The sequence below is a fragment of the Ambystoma mexicanum genome, chromosome 1q (assembly GCF_040938575.1).
Source record: "Ambystoma mexicanum isolate Mex_15411 chromosome 1q, UKY_AmexF1_1, whole genome shotgun sequence".
Classification (NCBI taxonomy): Eukaryota; Metazoa; Chordata; class Amphibia; order Caudata; family Ambystomatidae; genus Ambystoma; species Ambystoma mexicanum.
This window is the reverse complement of record NC_090922.1, coordinates 895,806,615-895,828,618: the sequence shown is the minus strand read 5'-3', so window position 1 is coordinate 895,828,618 and position 22,004 is coordinate 895,806,615. Positions and strand designations below refer to the sequence as shown.

The window sequence follows — 22,004 nt, the reverse complement described above, 5'->3', positions numbered from 1 at the left end:
ATTGTCCAAGAAAGTGATTACATTGTCTTTTGCTGAAATCCTATCAAGTTATTTTCTGTACTGCATTTCATTCCACATTGCATCCATTTCAAACCATAAAAGTATTGTTGCTATCTTATCCATTTCATGTCAACTCCTTAGTGATTATCAAGAAGTTTGCTAGTGCCAGATTCTCCGTTGTAATCTTTATCATATCAGATTAAGTGTGCTATTCAATTATTAATTTATTATAAAGTCTGATATATATATCTATTGTTTAAATTATCAATTAAACCTTTTAACTTGCAAAACAGAACTACTTCTTGGCTCAGTGGGGTCAGGGGGATTCTAAGAGAGGGGTGTTATATAGGGGTAGTCATCCAGAACGCATGAACTGGACATAAAGATATATCAATAAGGGTTTTCATTCAGTATTATAGACTAGGCGTTGACTTAGCTGTAGTGTTGAATTGAATCCTCTTACAATGTGATACAATGAATTAAGATTGCAGAATACAGCGTATTGTAAGTAGGTTTCATGCAAGCTGCAATTTTCTCTAAGTGTACATACACAATATCAGGCAATAAATAGCATTCTCTGTCAAGTGCTGTTGAGTTAAAACGCTCCATGAAGCCACACCACCCACTCCTCTCACCACCCACACCCGTCATCTGACTGTGCCACATGTGGACACAATACTCTACACTCCCCCCTGCAAACCCTCTGAGCCTGCTATCACAACTGGTCAGGCGTTACTTTGCAAGAACATTCTTTGCATGCCCCAGAAAGAAACCAGCCTGCTTTTTGGCGCGACTACTAATCTCACTCTTTCCAAACTATGACGCTGTGGGCCTGTGCTCGCTGGGATGTGGGCCTGTGCTCGCTGGGATGTGGGCCTGTGCTCGCTGGGATGTGGTCCTGTGCTCGCTGGGATGTGGGCCTGTGCTCGCTGGGATGTGGGCCTGTGCTCGCTGGGATGTGGGCCTGTGCTCGCTGGGATGTGGTCCTGTGCTCGCTGGGATGTGGGCCTGTGCTCGCTGGGATGTGGTCCTGTGCTCGCTGGGATGTGGGCCTGTGCTCGCTGGGATGTGGGCCTGTGCTCGCTGGGATTCATCACAGGCTGATTTGCAAATGCGTGCCCACAGCCACCCCCGTCACATTGTAATCTGTCCCCGCAACTCGAGCTATCTACAAGGAAACCAAACGAAGGAGGAAAGACAAAATATGCTAGTTAGGTGTCAAGCATGGAACTGTAATACTAAGCAGAAACGTTTGCCATTTTAATTTTAATTTGAAGTAAAACATCTTGAACGGCATGGACAGAGTGTAGGTTAAAGACGGTCACGTCTATTTAAAATACATTTCACCAAGAACAGCAACATGCGCAGGTGTGTACATCCGGAGGCACACCATCACACACTGCCGACACTGGGGTGACGTGTTAGTTCCTTTCCACCCCCTGGATCCAACATTAACTTTTGATAGTACGTTTCCTTCTGACAGATCGAGTGATGGACTGGCTTCCTGGGTGCATTGCTGCCACTCCTCTTGCACCGGGCAGCGCGTTGTGCGGGTCTGCGGGCCCAGGCAGAGAGGGGCTCGGCTCCTATGTAATGTATTGCAGTGAGAATAAGAGACCGAGTCAATCCAATCCCGTGAAGCAGGCCATGCTCGGGGGCTGTGGAGCAGCCTTTCTGGGGGACGAGCCACGCGGTGTCTGCCCCGGGAACGGCACGCACGGCGCAGTGCTCAGGGAGTGCCCACCGCGGGGGCTGCCTGCAGCACGCCTTCCCTTCTTCACGCCGTTTCCTGGGTGCATCGCCGATGATCTGTCTCCCAGCAGCCCTCTGCGGGCTGCTTTGCATTTCTCTACTCCCATTCTGTATAAACAAACGCTCTCTCTCGCGCTCTCTCTCGCTCTCTCTCTCTCTCTCTTTTTCTTTCGTTCTCTTCTTTCTTCTTCATTGATGTCTTTCTTTTTTTCTTTCTATCTTCTTTGTTGCTTTCCTTTTTTTCTTTCTGTTTGTTTGTTTGTTTGTTTGTTTCTTTCTTTCTTCCCTTTTTCCTTTTACTTTCTTGTTCTCTTGCCATCTATTTTTCAAACATGCCGCTTTCTTGCCCTTGTCTCTCTTTCTTTGACCATACCACTTATGTAATTATGCCCGCCGGTTTATTGTCACTTTTCTGTATGTCTTCCTTATCATAGTAGCGGGCGTGATGTCTAGCTGCATCGCTTTGAAGCCAGGTGCATTTTTCCCACTGGCTCTGCTGCGCATGTGCACATCCATCTCCCTCGCGCTGTCTCGGATCAGCGCCTTCACACCTCCCTACCTTCTTCACGGCTCCTTTTGCAATGTGTCGATGTTCTGTCTCTTTCTCTCAGTCACTTTCCCTTTACTTCTCTGTCTCTTTCTCTCAGTCACTTTCCCTTTACTTCTCTGGCTCTTTCTCTCTCACTGTTCCTAGCTTGCACTCTTACCGTTTCTCCCCCGCATGTACGCCTCTTCTAACTGCCCTTGTTTTACTTTCTGTAGCTTTCTCTCTCGCTCTCCTTCCCCTTCTCACTCAAACCCACGTGTTCACATTATCTGTTTAAATGATTCCTGTCTGTCACTGCCTCCAAAAACATGCCCCCACACCTTGTATTGACTTGTCACTTCCATGCTGTTTCACTCCCTCCTTCTTGCTCCCTCCTCAGGTGCAGCCAGAATTGTATAACTAGTGGGGCCTGAAACTAATGTCGCTGGGCCCAGTGCAGTGACATTAACATCTTTAAATAGCGCTGCTGGGTGGGCATTTACAGATTGTGGGTGGGCCTTGCCCGCTCAGGCCTACCCTGTCTACGCCACACACCATGTTCCGCTCCCACTCCCATACCTATTTTCCCACTCTCGCTGCTTGCAGGCAATCTCTCCTTCTCCCTGTGTCACTCTTTCGCGCTCCCTGGGATCCCCCACCTACTCACCCCCCCTTCTCTATATCTCTTGGTCTGGTTCTCCCATCTCCACAGAGATTGTCCAAACGCTCGCCCAGACTTGACTCCTTCCATTCCCTTAAACGCTCCCCCTTGTTTGTATTGCCTCCCAGTACCTCATTCTCTCTCTTCCCTCTGTGTTGTTATATTCCTAGCTCTTCTCTTTCTCTCTCTCTCTTCCTCTCTCTCTCTCTCTCTATCCCTCCAGTTTCACAAAAAACATGCACACTTTAACGTGTTTCCGTCTCCACATTCCTAGCTCTGGCAATTTGTTTCAAGTTCTAGGGGCCTCATTACGACCCTGGCGGTAAGGGGTTAACGGCACCGGTAAGGGTGCCGGTGCCGTTAACTCCTTACCGCCACATTACGAGGTCCTTTAGCGGGTCCCGCTAAGGGCGGCTGGTTTTTGCAGGCTCCCTTAGTGGGAGCCTCTAAAGGACCAGCATGCTAACAATGGGCCCGTTGTTAGCATGGTCCCCATTCCCATTGAGCCCTATCAGGGCTCGAATGGGAATGGGTCACTGAATAGTGAAATACCGGGCCCTCCAAGGTTGGAATGGTCCGGCATTTCCCCATTCAGGGAACCCGGACCGGTATGCCGTAAGGGGGTAGCAATGGCGCTAACAGCGCCATGGCTAACTCCAACCTTGTAATGAGGCCCCTAGTGTTTTCTTCCAATGCGCTCTCGCTCTCTCGCTTTCTCCCTATCTCTCCTTGCTTTCATGCATTCCTCTTTCTACCCCTATCTCCCCCCTTCGCTCCCTCCTTCCCCTCTATCTACCCGTCTCCCTTACTGGCTATCTCATCTTTCTCCCCTTCCACTCCGTGACTGCATCCCTCTGCACCCCCCCCCTCCCACCCCAGCCATTTTTTCTGAGATCGTAGCTCTTTGGCAACAAAAAAAATTGAGAACACCCCAAACCCACGAACCTTGTATAAAGGTACATGTAAGCGCGTTTCACTCGGGGGCCATGCAGAACAGACATTCCACTAGCTTTGAACGGGGGCGGGACGAAATGCAGCAAAGCCCCCCTTTCACCCGTAAAAAAGCAAACGCACTGAAACTTTATCTCTCTATATCTGAAGAAAAAAACGAACAATTCCGGACATTGGTGGTAGGGGGACTCGTCATGCTGAGACTACGCGCAGTTAGTATATGAAACCATTAAATATTATCACCCTGCACGCCTCTCTTACTTTTGCGGTCTCTAAATGTCCGACATTGTTCATTAAAGCAATTGTTGTCGTGCTGTTTTCACTTCTTGTCAAAGGCTATGGGTGTGACGATGCATTGTGCAGGCAGCGAAGCTGGGAGGGTTCCATGAAACCCCCGAGGGAGGGACTGTGAAGCCGGGGCACATGGCCGGCGCTCCTGTTGTGTGCTGATCTGAGACGCGCCCCATCACCCACTACTTGCATGTTTCATGTCTTGCAGCGTTCTTCAGCAAAAGGGCGGAGGCCGGCACCCGTGAGGAAAACGCTCCCGGCGAACTCTCGGGTACGTCCAAAGGGGTTTCCGGAAGAGGTTTCACTTCCGGTTTATACGGACGGTTCTCTGGCTCAACACACCGCCATGATCAACGTAATGTGTCTGGGTTGTCTGTTTTCTAGGTTGCGTCCTGGAGAAGTGTCTTCCAGCGGCAGAGCAGTGTCTGACATGTGAGTGCCTGGGCTATGGGAGTAGGGATGAAATGGCCAAGTTCCCTTCCGACTGTGCACAGCCAGGGCGCTGTCATCATATGACCTGCTGGCTAATAGCAGGGTCGCGCTTGGCCTGCAAACGGGTATGATTTGAATCAAGCAGTTGCTGGATGCCATGCCAGTCGACGTGCTGAACATTTGGCTGCATTGTGTACACGTGCAGTAGCAATTGAAATCAAGGCGAGGTCACTTCTAATGCATGCCCCCTACGAGCGAGACGCCAAGGTTACAGGCGTGGGCAACACGCAGATTCCAAGAAGCCTGGCTGAGTGCATTGCTTTTGCGTGCAAAGGAAGCTGCGCCCACCTCCCCCCTATCCCCCCAAGGTTACACTCCTATTCAGCAATATCTCGGCGACATCACTCGTATGGACGGCTCTAAATAGGCTGCTTGGGATATAGTCACGGTTCAATTGACTTTTCCAGCATTCTCCGGATGGCACGTGCGAGCGCGTGCCCACACACTTGTTAATAAGCCTATTTGAGAGATATCGACAATAGCCCTCAGTGTCCACTGACTGTACCTGATAACTAGGAAAGGGGTTAGAGCACTAGAATATGCAGATCACTGCGCTGATCATGGTAATTAGGGTGGGTCCTGCTGCCAGTGAGAGGCTCTTTAGGCTGCGATCTTCCGTCTTAGTAAATTAGAAGTGTGTTTTGAGAAGAGCCCTGTTCAACCGGGCACTGGAATGCTGATAGCAGCGGTTATGCTTTGGCATGATTTGCCTGGCAATAACTGAGGAGTCTTGTCACTTGTTTCTAAGGTATGACAGTGATTTATTAACCACTTAAAGTGAAGTCAGCACATGTTTCGACCTAACATGGGTCTTTTTCAAGGCCTGTGTTTGTGCGTGTAAATTTCGTTAGTGGAGCTCTTAAGTAAGTGCTCTGGTGCGATAAGCTGATAGGCCTGGGGGAGCTCATCACTAAGATGAGCGGTCACGGCATGGCAAGATCCCTGTGACCGCTCATCTTAGTGCTGAGGTCCCCCAGGCCTATCAGGTCATCAAACCAGAGCCCTTACTTAAGAGCTCCAACAACCACATTCTCACGCACACACCCCTTGAAAAAGAGCCTTGTTGGGTGGAAACATGTGTCAACTTGGCCTTCAGTGTGTAATAAATCACTGTCATACCTTAGAAACAAGTGGCAAGACTCCTCAGTTATTGCCAGGCATACCATGCATTTGTATTAATATTTGTTTTATTTGTATAGCGCATCCGGGCCCGTAGGCATCTGGGTGCATACTGTAGTTGAAATGGTTACATACATTACAAGAATGAACAGTTCTTAGTGGAGCATACATACAGAGACAATGCAATTTACATATAGGTATATACAGTTATATAGTTACCATTTACAGGAATGCAATATACATACAATATATACAGTAGTACAGTTGCATATTTTACAACAGTGGCATGCCTATGTTATTAGAGTATGACATGCAACATGGGAGTTATGGGTGATGGGTTATGCCAAAGCATAACCTCTGCTATCCGTATTCCAGTGCTCGGGTGAACAGGAATCTTCTCAAAAACTCACTTGACCTGATTATTGACTGATACCAGTGTACACGAGGCCTTGAAAATGTCACCCCTAGAGAGAACCAAGTCCTTGCGAGCCCCATACAGGGACGTATCACTAGCTCCTAGACCAGACTGATAAAAGGCAACAGGGGCTGCAATTATGCCCGAGTGGGGGGGCACTTTCACACCTGGAACAGCCTCCCTGCCATTCTAACACTTGAGGAGAACCATCTCCGGTTCCGGAAGCACCTCAACACCTTCCTCTTTGCATCTTCCTTTGCTCCACCTCTCCTCTGCTGATCTGTTCTCTCTTGGCCCCGTGCACCTGGCCACCCTCTGTCCTTTAAGCCCAGATACCTTCTCACCCTGCCACCCTCCCACATTGCCTCCGGGCCACCCCTTATACTGGGCTCTGTATCTGTACCCATACAGCCCCCACCATTTTTTTCTTCCGGCACTTATCAGACCTACCCTGTCAGCTGCTTTAAACCCAGCACTTGCCAGTTGCAGGCTGCACTACCACTGTTTGTTGCCTTTATTATTTATTTATTTATTATTTATCTGTTTCTTTTTTGATCCGCACACTACACTTCTCCCCCTTCCATGCACTTTTCCCCTCCCCCTCTCCCATAAACTTGCTCATTCTCAATGTCCCTGGGCCTAGTAAGATCGTTGTTTTGTTCTCCCATGTTCCCCTCCCTTGCCTTGTCGCGCTCTAAAATATCAATATCAATACCTACTAAAACTCTGAAATAGGAGGATGGCACACGACGAGTGCATGACCCACCATCCTTTGTACCGCCTGGCAAGTGGAAAACAAACCAAGCCGCCATTGGTCTTTGCGCCTTTCTGTGGTAACTTGAATAGCACTGTTGCAAAACTGCATGGAACCACTGCAATTTATGTGGGTTGAGCCCTAGACCCGCCCCTGAGGACACTTAGCCGATCAATAACATTAACCAATCAGAAAAGGGCAATTTTTCAATCCTGCGGGACCTCTCTCGAAAATGTTAACTGCATTTTAAGATTCGATTGGAAAATGAAATACACGTGATCTATGAGGATTGTCTTTTTCAGCGTCTGTGTCCCCCCCCCCCCCCCGTAGGTGAAACTCGAGCGTTCCCTCCGGCTTCTGAATGTAGCAGAAAACATCGCCTCTGTGTCTCCGCTTGCCTGCCCGCTAGGGGGCGCCTTCGTTCCATCGAAAACCTATCGCCGCGCTCCAGACTGTTGTAATGGCTGTGACAGAAGAGCCCAGTTGACGCTCTCCAGCGTGCACCCACCTATAGGCCAGACCCCGGGCACCCTGTATGCATTGCAGTGATTTGCCCGGCAACACATGACAATGTCCACATCAGATGATTTCGTGTACACCTTTGCCAGAACTGTTGTAACTTCCCGCGTGTTCCCACGACGTGCTTCTGCCATCAGCCATTACATTGCAATTAAAAGTGCATTTCGAAGATGTATGTCTACGAGGGTTCTTTTTTAAAAAATGCATTGTGCGTTGCGGCGATGCCCACGAAGGCGCAGCCGAAATTCTGTATGCCCCTGTAATACCCACTGGAAGCTGATGAATCAGCGAGCCACGCCCGCAGGTGTGAGCAGCAGTTCCCGGGCAAAGCTTTAATCATATTGCTGGAGAAAATCAATTGGCGTGGAGGGAACAGGAAGCACCCACCGCGTGAGAGAAACAGTGTTCATTATTTAAAGTGCCTGCTGTGAGAAGGCAGTGCAACTTGGATTGTGTTGGTTTATTGTGCAGCAAGGGGCGCGAGTGTCGACATTAGATTGTGCAGAGCGTTGCATAGCACGTGCTGGCAATGCAATTGGACATTTGCTGATGTTTGGGGCGTGTGAGCTGCCTCGACGCTTGGGGTCCGCAATACTGTTTGGTGCTTTTCTGAACCATCCCTGCTCAAGAGTGGCAGGCCTGTTAATTTCCCCACTTTCGCCCAGATTAGACTGTCAAGGCGTGCGTGCTGGCTGGGGGGTGGAGGTGCGGGTGGGGGGGGGGGGCCTCGCCAGCGAGCGCCGAGTGATGGAAGATGGCGCGGCGCCCGCAGGGTCGTTACTCATCCCGGTGATCACCGCTGCGTGGCCTTTCGCTTAATCGCTCAAGGTGGAGCTGAACTCTGCCCTCTCTGCCATTACTTCTGCGGGGCTCCGGGGCGGGGTGTTATGGATGAGCGAGTGTTTGCGCGGGCAGCGGGGGCGGCAGTGCTGGCGGTTGTCGGGGAGGTCAGGGGAGCGTGACGGGAGGGGAGACGTGTGGGGACTGCGGAGATGGTCCGCGTAGGGTGCGTGCAGCAAAGCTCCTCTCCGTTCCCCAAGGCCCTGCCCGAATGTGGTGCCTGTGCGTCAGTTTACCCATGATTTCATTGGCGTGCTACAAGGAACCACATGCGTTGCGCCATATCTGGCAGCTGCTGAGTAACGAACATGTGCGTGCTGTATACATTGACACTTAAAAATACGACATTACCTAAAATAAACCCGGTCTCTGGCGGAAGGGGAAGACGAGTGGAAAATCGAACACACGGTTGCGTGCCTTCATTCACACGGTGTGCACGTGGGGGCACCAGCTTCAAGGTGCAGATCGTATCCTCTTCACATTCGGTTTAACACTGCCCGCCTTCACACACCTCGACTTGTCTCTCTCCCGTTTCCTCTGTCTCTCTCAAGCACAAACACACTCCACACAGCCAGCGAAATAGCAGTCCAGCAACCCCGTGTGTGCACGGGACATTCGTCTTTTTGTGCATGCGTGACCCCACGCCCCCTCATACTCATTGCTTGGTTTCTGAATGATCATGCCCGTTTAGTGCTCTTGTTTCCAAGATATATATGTTCGGGTTATTATATGCTAGTCTGTGAGTGTGCCGCATGTTTATTATGTGTGTGCGTTTGTATGTGTGTGTGTGTGTGTGTGAGAGAGAGAGAGAGCGAGAGAGAGGGAGGCGTGCCTTGCAGTGTCAGTGGTGTTGTGCGTCTGTGGGTTCGGTGCTGCTTGGTCAGCTGCCGGCCGGCCTGCCCACACCCTGCTCGTGGTTATGCGTAGGTGTTGGAGTTGCAATTGCTAAGAACCCCTTTTTTGGCATGGTCATTGCTCATAGTTTGTTTGCTGTTCTTGGCGTGCGGTCGATTTTGCCAGCAGAACTGAAACTACCGCAAAAAACTCAATAACACAAACACGGCCTGCACATTTCTGTCAAGTGAAATATGAGTGGACTGGACCCCCCCCCCCGTTGTAAATGGCGTGAGTGTCCGAGGTCCAAGCCACATGTATCTTTCACTGACACCACCAGGGGCCTACGCTGAATGTCTGTGTCCCGCAAGAAAGCTCGATTATGGAGGAGGTTCTGGCAGAGACGACATCCTTGACCTGCTGCAAAACAAGGCGTAACACCGGCACGGGCCAATGTGCACGCCTGGCCGCCTAAACCCTATGCAAACGCTCACATTATGGTGCACCCTAATCTAAGGTCGACAATCTCTAGCTATTTTAATGTTGATGTATTTATCACCAGAATGCCGCCTGTGTGATAAATTACCATGGAATCGGAAGCGGTCTTTGCCGCCTGCTATTCACAGTTCCGCCAACAGGGCGCAGTAGCTCGACACGAGAAGCAAAGTGCGCAGCTGGGCTTGTTGGGTTGGTTTAAGAGCATGTCTGCACCGTTAGCCGGGAATGTATTCTTGTAAGAAAACAGTGGTTAATTACTGTGTTATGAAACAAAATATACGGTAACGTATTTGGATTGTTTTATGCCATATAGTGCATGCAATCCTAAACCTAATTCTTGGGTTTCTCCCAAAGAACTGATTACAATTTCAGGCTTAATTTTAAAGGTGGGGATCCTTAACATTCTAGTAACCTGCAGCAAACGATATCGCTTACTACTACTGCCTGTGCTGGCCCTGGCCAAAGTCAACCAGTATGCTAAACATAATTACTAGCACTTCAGCAGGTTAGTGGAACGTTTAGAAACCCTCGATTTTTTCAAACTATCGTGTTTATGTTTTCCGAATGCACTAACCCGATCCCCAATCTTAATAGCAGGACTGCTAATACACTGCACGTCGTTCATGCCCTGCCCATGTAACATGGTGCCGGTGGCCAATTCCATCCGCTAACAGCTTTATCTGCATCCTTGCCCCGCCTGGAACTAGTTCTGCACTGCACACCCGCCTTCGTCTTTTCAGCACCAAACACGCGGACCGGTACGCGTACGTTCCCTTTTAAAGGTTCTCCCGCGTGTGCTGTCCCGGAAGTCGAGGCTGATTGCCATGAACTGTCCTGGCCCATTTGCAAAACATCTGGGTTGTCATCGCATTCGTGCTGCTGTCACGCTCAACCGTCTGGCTTTGTGAAGACGCCTTTTACCCGGGTCGCCTTATTGCTCTGGTTGAAAGCCTAGCCCGGCAGGCTGGGCAGGCTATGACCGCGCCCATGGCAGCACTTCCCAATAGCGCGAGGTGTTCATCGCAACCCTTGTAACAAGAGAGCACACGAGGGGCGTTCTTCTTTAAGAAACTGGACGCAGTTTAGTGAATGGCAAACTCTCTCAATGGAGGCTTTTCCAGAAACTGAAGGCCTCCTGCAAACAGAACGCGTGCAAATAAAACGTGTGTGACGGTTTTAACATCCGAAATTTGAATATCTATCTATCTCTCTCTCTCTCTCTATCTATCTGTCTATCTATCAATCCATCTATCCATATATCTAGCAACCTATCCACGCCTAACTATATTCCCACCCAGAGGCATCTACATACACTTGTTGGCTTTGCAGCTAATGGGTTGTGCTATCTCCACCCCCTCCGCCTCCCCCCACCCTGGAAAATGTCATAATTTCCCAATATGCTCAACATTTCTGGTCCTTGTCTATTTGTCATCAGAAAGAAGGCCGGCGCGCACAGGAGCGTCCTCCCCAGCAGCCGCTGCCTGCGTGCTCTTATAGTCCCAGCAGGCATTGGTCGCTTCCCATCGGGAAGTCATGAATATGAGCCCAGGAAGCTCGCGCCTCGGCGCCCCCCTCCCCCCACCCCCAATGATTCCACCATTAGGGCACGCGAGATCCTCCACTGGACGGGGAGAAGCAGTTTCGGTGACTCTGCGATGTCCAGAGCCAATTACACTGCGCCGGAAAAGCAATGAACTCTCAGCAGCCCAGCCCGCGAGCTGTCAGGCTGTGCCATTCGCACAGGCGAGGGCTGGGCTTTAGTGGCACGAGGCAGATGGTGCAGATCGGGTCGATGCGCTCGCGCTCGCGCTGGCTCCCCTTCCCTTTCTTCGTCTCCGGTTTGCCGGCTGGGGGAGCTGCCGCCGGCGGGCGTGGTGGATCCCGCGGGCACCTGCAGCGGAACTGCTGGGCGTTTGGGACTTCAACCTCTCCCCAGCCCGGGGGCCGAGCCATGGGGGAACCTGGCAGTTGGAGGAGGCCGGCGGATCCAGTACCCTCAGACCCACACGGCGCCTCGAAGTGAGATGGTAAGAGGTTGGCGCTCACAAAGGCTCCCCAGAGCAGAAACTTCAGCCACGGGCTACGCGCCTCTTATTTTAAGGCTGAAAATCATTTTATATATTATATGCATATTCATATTTTCTGGGGGGTTGCTGGTAACCATAGAAACAAATCAGTATCGACTGAAGATGGTTAAAATGGTATTGATTTTTTTTCTTCCATGTTTGAGGCGATATGAAAGGGTCGTGTACATATATGTGTAATGTGTGGTATGCATTCCGCTGCTCTGCTGTGAGTTTGTTTCTGATCGGAACTCATGCCTCCTTGTGTCTCTGAAAGCCTCACTGGTGGTGGGGGAACAAGAATGCCATTATTAGGAGGGTGGGGGGGGGGGTACATGACACAAGCACGGTTCTTATTTACGAGCGGGTGTTGTGCAGAGACACTGTAATGCGCAGCGCACCTGGCAGCCTGGTGTCCCTTACACAGGTTGCATTCCCAATAGGCGAAGGATACATGTCCACACTGGACAATGGTGGCGGTAATTCCAGCCAGGAGAAAGGGGGACATCTGCCTCTATAGGAGGGGGGGGGAGCTTGGGTCGACGTTCTACGCCCCGGTAAACCCAGCCCATGCATTCATCATGTTCACGAGGCTGGGTGTCCACGGGTTCTGTGATTTGTGTCTTTGGTGTGCGGGGAAGCCAGCAGGCAGGGAGACGGATCCCACCAATGCATTGGCGTGAACGGTGCGTAAATATACCTTGAACAGCATCACAGCCAGCTAAAGTCGCCCAGGTGGGCGATCAGGCCTGCGAAAAGGCAGTATTTGCGAGTGCCTGTGAAGTGTACCAATACAGGGGGCCTAATTTACAACGCGTTTTTCATAGGGATTTTCCCACCGAAAAACGCTTTTGTAAATCAGGCCCAGGGTGTCTATTTTCATGTGAATTGATGAAAAGTGCTGGTGTGTGTGACCTGCACGGGCGTGTGCTGGCGTTTTTATGGTTATTTTAAGCTGGGACCCGGCAGAGCGCTGTCCACTAGTCTAGGTGCTGAAATGACTGCCCGCGTTAGCAGCGAGGGCGGCAGCGCTGCACAACTTTCCTCATTTCTAGTGCGTCTCCCGCTGGGTATTCGTGCACGGGGAGTGTGTGTGTGTTGGGGAGAGGGTTGGGGAGAGGGGGTCCGCAATGCTCCTGTGATGTACCGTTGTGACATGCATGGATTCCGCCATGTAGTGGGGTCTGGGCTTTAAGCAGTAACATCCTCGGATGATTAAGGCGCAGGGTCCGCATCCGACCATTGGGGGAGGGGAGTGTCAGAAGCGCTGGTGTGTCCTACAGTGGCCTCCTTTAATTATCCCACATCAGATGGCCTGTCTCTGAGACGGCGGATCTACAGTCCGAGCTGAAGGGAAAGCTGTGGCCTTTTATCTGATATCCGACGAATTATACACCCGTCTCTCCTGTTCAGAGAACAGCATCAGACTTTTAAGAACTCTGTTTCCTGTACAATGAATTCCTACAAACTGGCTGTCGGAATATAATACACTATAATATAATATAAACCCTCATTTCGCGCCAGGCCAAGACCGGTTGTATTGTGCACCTGCCAGTTCACCGGGTTCAATGAGCACTCTCAAATTCGATGAAAGGTTAGGTCGGGTGCTCCCCGAAATAAATCCAATATCAAGCGTTACCTTGACAACGCAGTATGCTTCATACGTGAACAGGTACTGGCAGCAGCCACACCATCTTCATTAAGGACTAGGCTCTATATGTAAAGGGCGCCAAGCGGATTGCAGATGGTCCATGGCGCCTGGAGGTCGGAGCTGATCCCGGGGGCTGAACTCCAGTAAGATGGCCCGTTTGCTCTTAGGCACGTTATGTTGCTGTTCGCAGACACACAGCCACGCGTTCTCTGAGGAGGGTAGGAGATGGGACCATCGCCAAAGAGATGTGCCCGGCACACTGCAGTCACTGGGCATGGAGCCTGGAGCAGGGCACCTCGCAGAAGCATTCCAAGGCACACTCTGCGTCTCTTCGGGGCACCCATGGGTTTGTGGTGGGCTCGTGGTCTTCATGATGTGAGTCAAGGGTTTCCTTAGGGTTTCTGGGGATTACAGGAGGGCAAGGCGCGAGACTCTTGAGGGTGGGCTGTGAATGCAGATGCCAGCGCCCCCTGTACAATCTCAACGGCGGCAGGACACAAGGGACACTCTTAAGTTCTGTCACTGGAGCATAGCTGATCTTTAATAGAAAAAATGACCATATAGTCATTTATATATGGATGGATGATGGGTGGTTAGATTCGTGGGTGGATGGCTTGATTGGTTTTGGGTGGATGGATGGATGATAGGTAGATAGGTGGATGGATGGCTTGATTGGTTTTGGATGGATGGATGATGGGTGGTTAGATAGGTGGGTAGATGGCTTGATTGATTTTGGGTGGATGGATGGTGGGTGGGTGGGTAGATAGGTGGATGGATGGATGGCTTGATTGGTTTTGGATGGATGGATGATGGGTGGTTGGATAGGTGGGTGGATGGCTTGATTGATTTTGAGTGGGTGGATGGATGGTGGGTGGGTGGGTAGATAGGTGGATGGATGGATGGCTTGATTGGTTTTGGGTTGATGGATGGATGATGGGTGGGCGGGTAGATAGGTGGATGGATGGATGATGGGTGGGTGGGTAGGTAGGTGGATGGATGGATGGCTTGATTGGTTTTGGGTTGATGGATGGATGATGGGTGGGTGTGTAGATAGGTGGATGAATGGCTTGATTGGTTTTGGGTGGATGATGGGCCAGTGGGGCGCTTTTTATGATCCCTGTCTTGGCTGTTTTGGGGCGTGCACACACCAAATGCCCTGCATACGCAGGAGGCTGCTCTGCAACGCTGCGCACCCCATTGAAGGATCAGGGACGTGAACCCGTCACCTTATGTGACCGGCATTCTTGGACGGGATTCAGACACCCAGAGTGAAGGCACGTGGGTTTCCATTTCCCACATGTCGGGCAGGCTCTTAGTGTAATCTGTGCTCTCACCCCGAGGCTGCGTGCATAAACTAACATGTTTGCTCTACCTGTATGCTCAACTATGCGCGCCTCTCCTCCACAGAATCCTCCAGCTGCCGGTGACAGCCAATCAATCCATCAGGGGGGCCTGCGCGCGCGTGTGGACCTTTCAGTCGGCAGCTTCAGAGGAAGGACCCCAGGCGCACCGGTAAGAATGAGCCTCCTTTTTAATAGCATGTGAAAGGCAAGGATCTGAGCGGTGTGCTGAGGGAGCGGACTGCATTTCGGGAAATCGCATTATTCTGTTTGTTGTTCCAGGGCTCGGACGCAGATGTGCCGGTTGGACCGAAGAAGGCAGCGGCTCGTGGATACTTGTGTTGGTTACGCCTGTGGATTATTTTCCGACGGAGCAGGAGTTTTTAGGCTCTCTTCGGTGACGGGTATTCTTGGGTGGATAATACGGATTACGTTGTTATTGCTTAAGAATACGCGTAGTCGAGGAGAGTGCACGCGGCAGACACGCAGACTTCGCGCCCCACCGGCGACTTCAAGCAACCCGCCTCTGAACAGTATGTCAACCAGGGTACTCACTCGCAATGTGCTCCGGCAGGTTGGTGCATTTTGTGCATATGTAAGTATACTGCAAAGATGTTGAAAAGTATTGAAAATAGTGCACAGTGGTGTATGGTGAACTATCGCCCTCCCTCTCACGCCCTCACTCGCTCCTTTCTTAGCTCTCTTGTCTGTGTAGTACTTACCAGTCCATCACTGCCACAGTCACACACTCGCCTACACACACACACACAATACACCAATGCACCCCTTCACTCAAACATTCCCTTGCAACCTGCACACAACCCACGCACACCGACCCTGAGACACACATGCACAACCAAACACCCACACATATATACACAGCCCACACGCCCAGGCATGCAAATCCATACACTCACAGAAACAAACACGCCGGCCTCACATGCACATTGTCCAACGGATATATGTACAGCCTGAAAATAAGCAAAGCAACCAGCCTTAAGCCCGCTCACATCAAACAAGCGAACCGGCACAACGCGCACAATCACCCAGAGAAACAGACGCCCACATGCACGGGTACACGCGCTCTCGAACATAAACGCAAAACCTTAGACCCACACACAACACACACGGATATTGAAATACAATATGGCCGTGAAGCGTGCGCCTGCTGTGCACGTGTCATTGGTTGAGGAATAGAACCCTCGGCAGGGCCTGATTTTCGACATTGGCAAAAGGCGTTTGTAAACCAGACCCCATGCTGCCGTCTAGACTTCGTGGGAGGGTTGTAGCATGCATTGGCACGCATCGGCGTATCTGGGTGAATTCACACTGACCATTCTTGTGCACCCATATGACACCTGCGTGTGTATCTTTAGAGGGTGCTGTCTCATCATAGACAATGCATTCGTGCATTCCGTAGCCGTGGTCTGAATGGCGTCTCCTGAATCTGGGCGTGACGGGCGCCTCCCCTGAGCCCTGGGAGACCCGCTGTGTGGGAAGCAGGCTGCAGCCGGGTTCACCCTTCAATATCATGTGCGGCGCTGAGGACAGCACCCAATAAGCGGCGGTGTCTCTCCCGCCATACCGCCTGCGTCATCCCCTCCACCGCCCTCCTGTGACACGAGGGCGCCCCTAGGGGCACTTTGGGCTTCTACTCAGAAGACGGAATGAATGAACCCGGGGATGGCTTTTCTTTCCCGTTCGCAGCCCTTGCCACCTCCTGGCTCCGGTGCCTGTTCCTTCCACCCGGAAGTCCCGTGTATAATTCCCGGAGGCCTCCGCCTGTCCTGACTTGTGTTTGGCAGCGGCGTCCGGCCTTTGCCACCAGGTGACCAGCGTGAGCGCAGCAATGCAAACCATGAGTTCCTACGCAGTGCAGGCGAGAGACTCACAAATCAGACGCACATACACAGTGAAGATGTGTGCTTATCTGGAGTATGAATCTTACACAGGTGTACCTTTCACGAGGAAATGCCAGTGGGTGATAGACAGGCAGAACTAGTCGAGTGGGGCGTTGCTGACCCCTGGCTTCCGCTCACACGCGGTCCCCTTCCGCGGAGACCATGTGGTGAGCGTGCAGTTGTGGGCGCTGGTGGCTGAGGCGCACGGCCTGGCTACTGTGTCCTGGGTGGCGGAGTGGATGGGCAGTACTGCCCCGGAACACCACTATGGATAATCAATGCAGCCTGTTTCCACACAGGGCACGCGAGAATAGTGGTGACTGCTTGCCATGTCGCAGTGCGTGTGCTGCTCGCAACAGTACCCCTGGTCTTATTCTAAACAGGCCGGTGTCCAAGAAGTGGGCCGCCTTTTACCCCCCCCCCCTCCACACACACTTTAGACACCACATCGGCTTCTGCCGGGATGGTCTTAGAAACCTGCCCACAATCGGCCTGCAGTGGCACCTCTCCCGGGCATCGCAATGTAAAGCGAAATAAGGGCATGAAAGTATCCAGGTTCATGATAGGCACTTAACTGGCGCGCACTAGAGCACGGGTCAGCTCCACGGCTGTAGTGCCCGGTGCCCACAGATGCTAAGGGCCGAGATCAAAAGTGTTGAAGTGCACAGAGAACGCCAACCCAGAGGGGGTCGCAAAGACTGCGGCGCCTGTGAAGTGGCAGCTGGTCTCGGGTGGACCCGGACACACACACAATCCGCCCCTTGCTTCCCTGGAAGGAAATGCAGCGACACATTCGAAACCCCGGTAGCAATGGCTACTTCCGAATCCATGTGGGGTACTGCGGCGGACGCCTCAGCTTTCCGGGCTGTCTAGTCATGGATCGGGCGAGATCCGCCGCACCAGGGATCCAGGGAACAACAACCAGTGAGATCCGGCACCGCAAGGCGCCCCGTGGCGGCACAGCTGGGGAAAACGAACCCCGTTAATCATCAAGGCCTGACCTTTCCTTCCAAGTTCACACTGGGGTGGCAGCGCGAGGGAGACCGAGAGCTCAGGGTACGGCGCTTAGGGACCTGCCACTCCAAGCAGGACAGCAGATGCCAACACATGCACAGTGGGCGAGACCCGCGAGCGTTAGTCATTGCAATGACGCTGCCAGTGGAAGATGTGTTATGGCGCAAACCCTCGCCCAGAAGGCCTCTAAAAAGAGTCCCAAACCGGACTGTCTGACGTATGTGGCGGCATTGGCGATGTGTTTCTCTTCAGTCCTAGTGTCAGCGGCCCCACTGCAGGGCCGCCAGCTGCTACACAGAAACACCACAGCAAGCAACAATGGCACAGGTTTCTAAGTTATCCGCGACCGGAAACGGCCCGTAGAATGTATTGTTTAAAAGCACTGCGTGCAGTGGTGGTTCGACATTTGAGCAGCGCGAGAGGGAGACGAGGGCGTTGGCTCCGCAGCCGGCAGCTACCTCGCGTTCCCGGTCTCTGGCGCAGCCGCACACTCTCCCGGTGTGCAAACCTGTCGTTTTCCGGCCCCCACGCCGGCCTCCCACCCAGACACCGCAATACTCTGACACGATGCGTGGAGGGCTTGTTCGTGTACGTGCAGGCCACTGGTCAACCCCAACATGGGCGGGGAACCGTAGATCATGTGTGATGGGGCAAGTCGCGCGCAGTGTCGAACGAGATCGCGCAATCACACCTCGACACGCCCCAGGGCAGCTTCCTTTCTGGGGTCTTTGGAGATACAGGTCCTTTGAATGTGGTTCTTAGAGTCACCATTGCTGTTTATGCAGGGCCATGGCATTAGCAAGCGCGCCCAGCCCTTGTTCTGCCCACAATTGCGTGTACTTATTTCCACACACGGGTCATGCAGGCCGTCGAATGCTACTGAATGTTTGAGGTAGGCTGTTCAGATGTGATGTTAATTTCAAATGGGGAAGGTCTGTGAAAAGCACCCACAGGCCAGTAAACAGACCAGCAGAGCAGGCTGAGGGCAACCCAGAAAGGCTCCGTGCACAACGCGCGCGCTCACTTCATCTGGCCCGCCGATGCACCCTCCAGGGGCCGGCGATATATCCTGTGATCTGACGTCAATGTCCTCACAATAGGGGCAGTGGATAGACCTGCCGGGCAAAGCCCCGTACACACCACCAGGCACTACACCGACGGTCAGGAACCAGCACCCACACTCACTGCCATGCAAACGCGCACACCGCTCACGCTACACACGCCCCCTGGCTGCACGCAGTTCGCGGACATCTGTCCTCGTAGACTTTGCCGCATATTGCAGACCTGGAGTTCTCTTTCTTTAAATGATGTATGTATGATGTATGCATAGTCATGTATTTGTTTATGTCGCCTCTAAAATAAACTGCATTGCAATTGCCTTTAAAATGACTGCACGAGGACATGTTATGTATTCTACACGTGCATCGTGTTCTAAAGCACACCTGCTCTAAGACTGGGAATCGCTTTCATCAATATGTGTACTGTTATATTGAAATGCAGGAACATTAAAGGAAGGCCAATGTCAATGATCAGACCCGTGCCGCGTTCTTCAATGTGCTTTGTTATAATGTCTTTACTTTTAAAATGGCGTTTCGTTAATTTCAGACACAATGCTGATTTATGGCCGATTTGCGATTTCTCTTAATCTGTGGATCCGGAATGAATTACGTCGAGATACCAATAAAAACAAATCATGCTTGTCACATGTTTAAAATGCCTGTGTATGTTGACGATCAGAGATGCTGGCGGGTGGGGGGCCGTCCATACCATGTTTCTTTCCTCTAACTTGATCACTTAAGGGGAGACCTCTGAAGCTATTAAACAATACCACCCTTTTGCTTAGCTACAGCTGTTATCATGTACTGTTAAACTAGGTCTTACTTTAAAACTGGATTTCTCTAAACCTGTGTGAGAGTGAACAGCGGAATCAATTGTGGGGGAGGTGTTTGGAAGGGGGCCACCAGATCCAGTTTACCCACTCCCTTTCCTTAAAGCGAGCGCTGGGGAAATTCACAGATGTGAATAACTCTGGGCTATTTAAGGCAGCACCCATAGTGCTCGCCACTACAAAAGAGGAGTTATTTCTGTTAGGGGTCGATGTGTGGCACCCTAGGAGGCAGTTATTGCAGCATAGAATGATTGGCAGCTCTAGGCGTGTCCCCATTTCACTGACAATGAGATATCGGCAGATCTGCAGCTTGCCTTTTCCTGAAGCAATATTCCTCCAGTCATGAAAGGGGTTGGCATTGACATTGTAGACACTGTTTATGGGCAGTTTTACCGTGCTCGAGGGGGCGTGGGGCTTGGGTAGTAAAGACCAGCATGTGCCTTTATCTGGAAGTGGAGTTGGAAGGTTGTGTTCTGGAAGATTAACTGAGGGGCATGATCATTCCAGCTTTCACATCTGCCGTATGTTACAGCGTCCTTAACATGTGACCTACTATGTTGTTAATCCCCTACCGGCACACCATTTATCGCACCTCTGCAGCCAATGAAAGGAGGTGGTCATTTCGAGACACCCCTTATTTACAGACAGGGGTCCGTTTCATTTTTTTGAACAACACGAGTTGCTTTCGCACCAGAGCTGTTCCATATGTGGAGACAACACTTCTTGTTTGGATTCAGTGATTATTGAAAGACAGGCGTGGGGGAGGGGATGACACGTAAAGGTCTTTAATGGCTAGCTGGACTTCAGAACTTAGAGAGGTCTTCTCTTCATGTTCTAGTCGATACGAATTTGGACTTTTTTTAGACGCACTGCCAGATGGATGTCCGAACCTGACAATTGGATTTGCTGAGGGTGTCTCCGGAATTAATATGGTCTCAATGACTCGGTCAATGGATTGCCAGTTCTCTGATCGACCAACCTATTTAGAGATCTATCAGCACATATTTTCAGACTTGTTACCTCTTCACCACCCAAGAGCCTCACAACACTTACTTGCGATCTGTTGTTCGGAGAGAGGAAGTTATATGCATGAGACTAAATTGCTTCTGTGATAAGGACTTGGCCTTTCAACACACAACGTCACCAGTCAGCCATGTCCGCCCTTCCAGGTCCTCAACCCCCCCCCCCCCCCCCCCCCGCTGTACCATGTGCACAGAAGAGGTGTTTCTGGGACATAGTCCAGTCTCTGACTGACTGTGATGCACATTGTGGTTTTATTTTGAAAAGAAGCTGGGATCTTTTGATGTCCTCCTGTGGTGGTGCTTGAGCATGGAAAGCTCGCCGGCCGCTTCTTGCTCGGGGCAGTGCTTTGATGGGTCGGGATATATTTTCTTGGCAACAAGATGTATAACTATCCGCCGAGATCAGTCACTCCATGAAGTAAACAGACAATAGAAATCATGCAGGCAGGGGAGTGAGCGGACAGGACAGGAATAACCATATTCCCTCCCAGGAAACCACAGAAAAGGCCTCATTTAATATCACACCCGCCCCTTCTTCAGCCCCCCCACTTTGACACATCTCCCCCTTTAGAGTACACCAGTAGTCCTAAAATGAAAGTGTGCGGGGATCATTGCCATACCAATTGAATGTGGCGTCACCAGAATTTAACATATCAAGGTGCCCTCTGAAAAAAGTGGTGGGACTCCTGAAAAAAGTGGAGGGACCCCGCCCACGCGCGTGTAGCCTCGACTTGAGCCCTGCCCACTTCCAGACTCTGCACTCAGGCCTGCACTCTTGCGCATGGTGCACACACTGTTTGGAGCTCACACCTCTTCCCTATGTTGTGAGCCTGCATCCAATCCTTTTAGTCAACTGTACTGACGTGTCTTAGAAAATCGTATATCGCGATTGATACAATAAGGTACGTTTTAACCTCGTAAAAAGTACACCCAGGGCCTGATTTACAAAGCGTTTTGCAATGGGAATTTCCCATTATAAAATGTTTGTGTAAATCATTCAGGTCCCAAGTGCCTAAAAGGTCATTCCAAGACGCTGTCTTCTCCCTCGCTCATCACAAGGACCTGGCATTGGCAGTGCCCATACAATATTTACATCACAACATACAGGCTACACATTTGCGAAAAAAGAAGTTGCCCAAAAGCAGGATACGAGGTTATAGATCAGACACATACAGATGTGTGTTGACATTTTGTAGCTCTGGACATGGGGAAGTATGGTTGCAGATGCCTCACTACAAGTAAGCTGGCAAACAAAAGCAATATTTGGAGTGGGCGTGGTGAGCGGCAGGCCCAAGTGTATGCCACGCTTACATTGAATGCATATATTTTATATGACTCTCTCCGTGCCATGCTGTTCACGGCTACACACATTCTTCATGCAGTTGGGTTAGTGTCATCAGTGGGTGCCAGCGGACACACATCTAAATCACGGCTTGCTCACTGCATGTGAGAAGGCATAGCAGAAGACATGCC

At 51.2% G+C, this 22,004-nt stretch overlaps 1 long non-coding RNA gene across 1 annotated transcript; it reads left to right on the top strand.

Moving 5' to 3' along the window:
- Window positions 1-10,975: 10,975 nt before the first annotated feature.
- Window positions 10,976-19,324, top strand: LOC138538483 (uncharacterized). The gene is made up of 3 exons (XR_011286586.1): window positions 10,976-11,679; window positions 14,774-14,878; window positions 14,989-19,324. It is a non-coding gene; the product is annotated as an uncharacterized lncRNA (long non-coding RNA).
- Window positions 19,325-22,004: the final 2,680 nt, after the last annotated feature.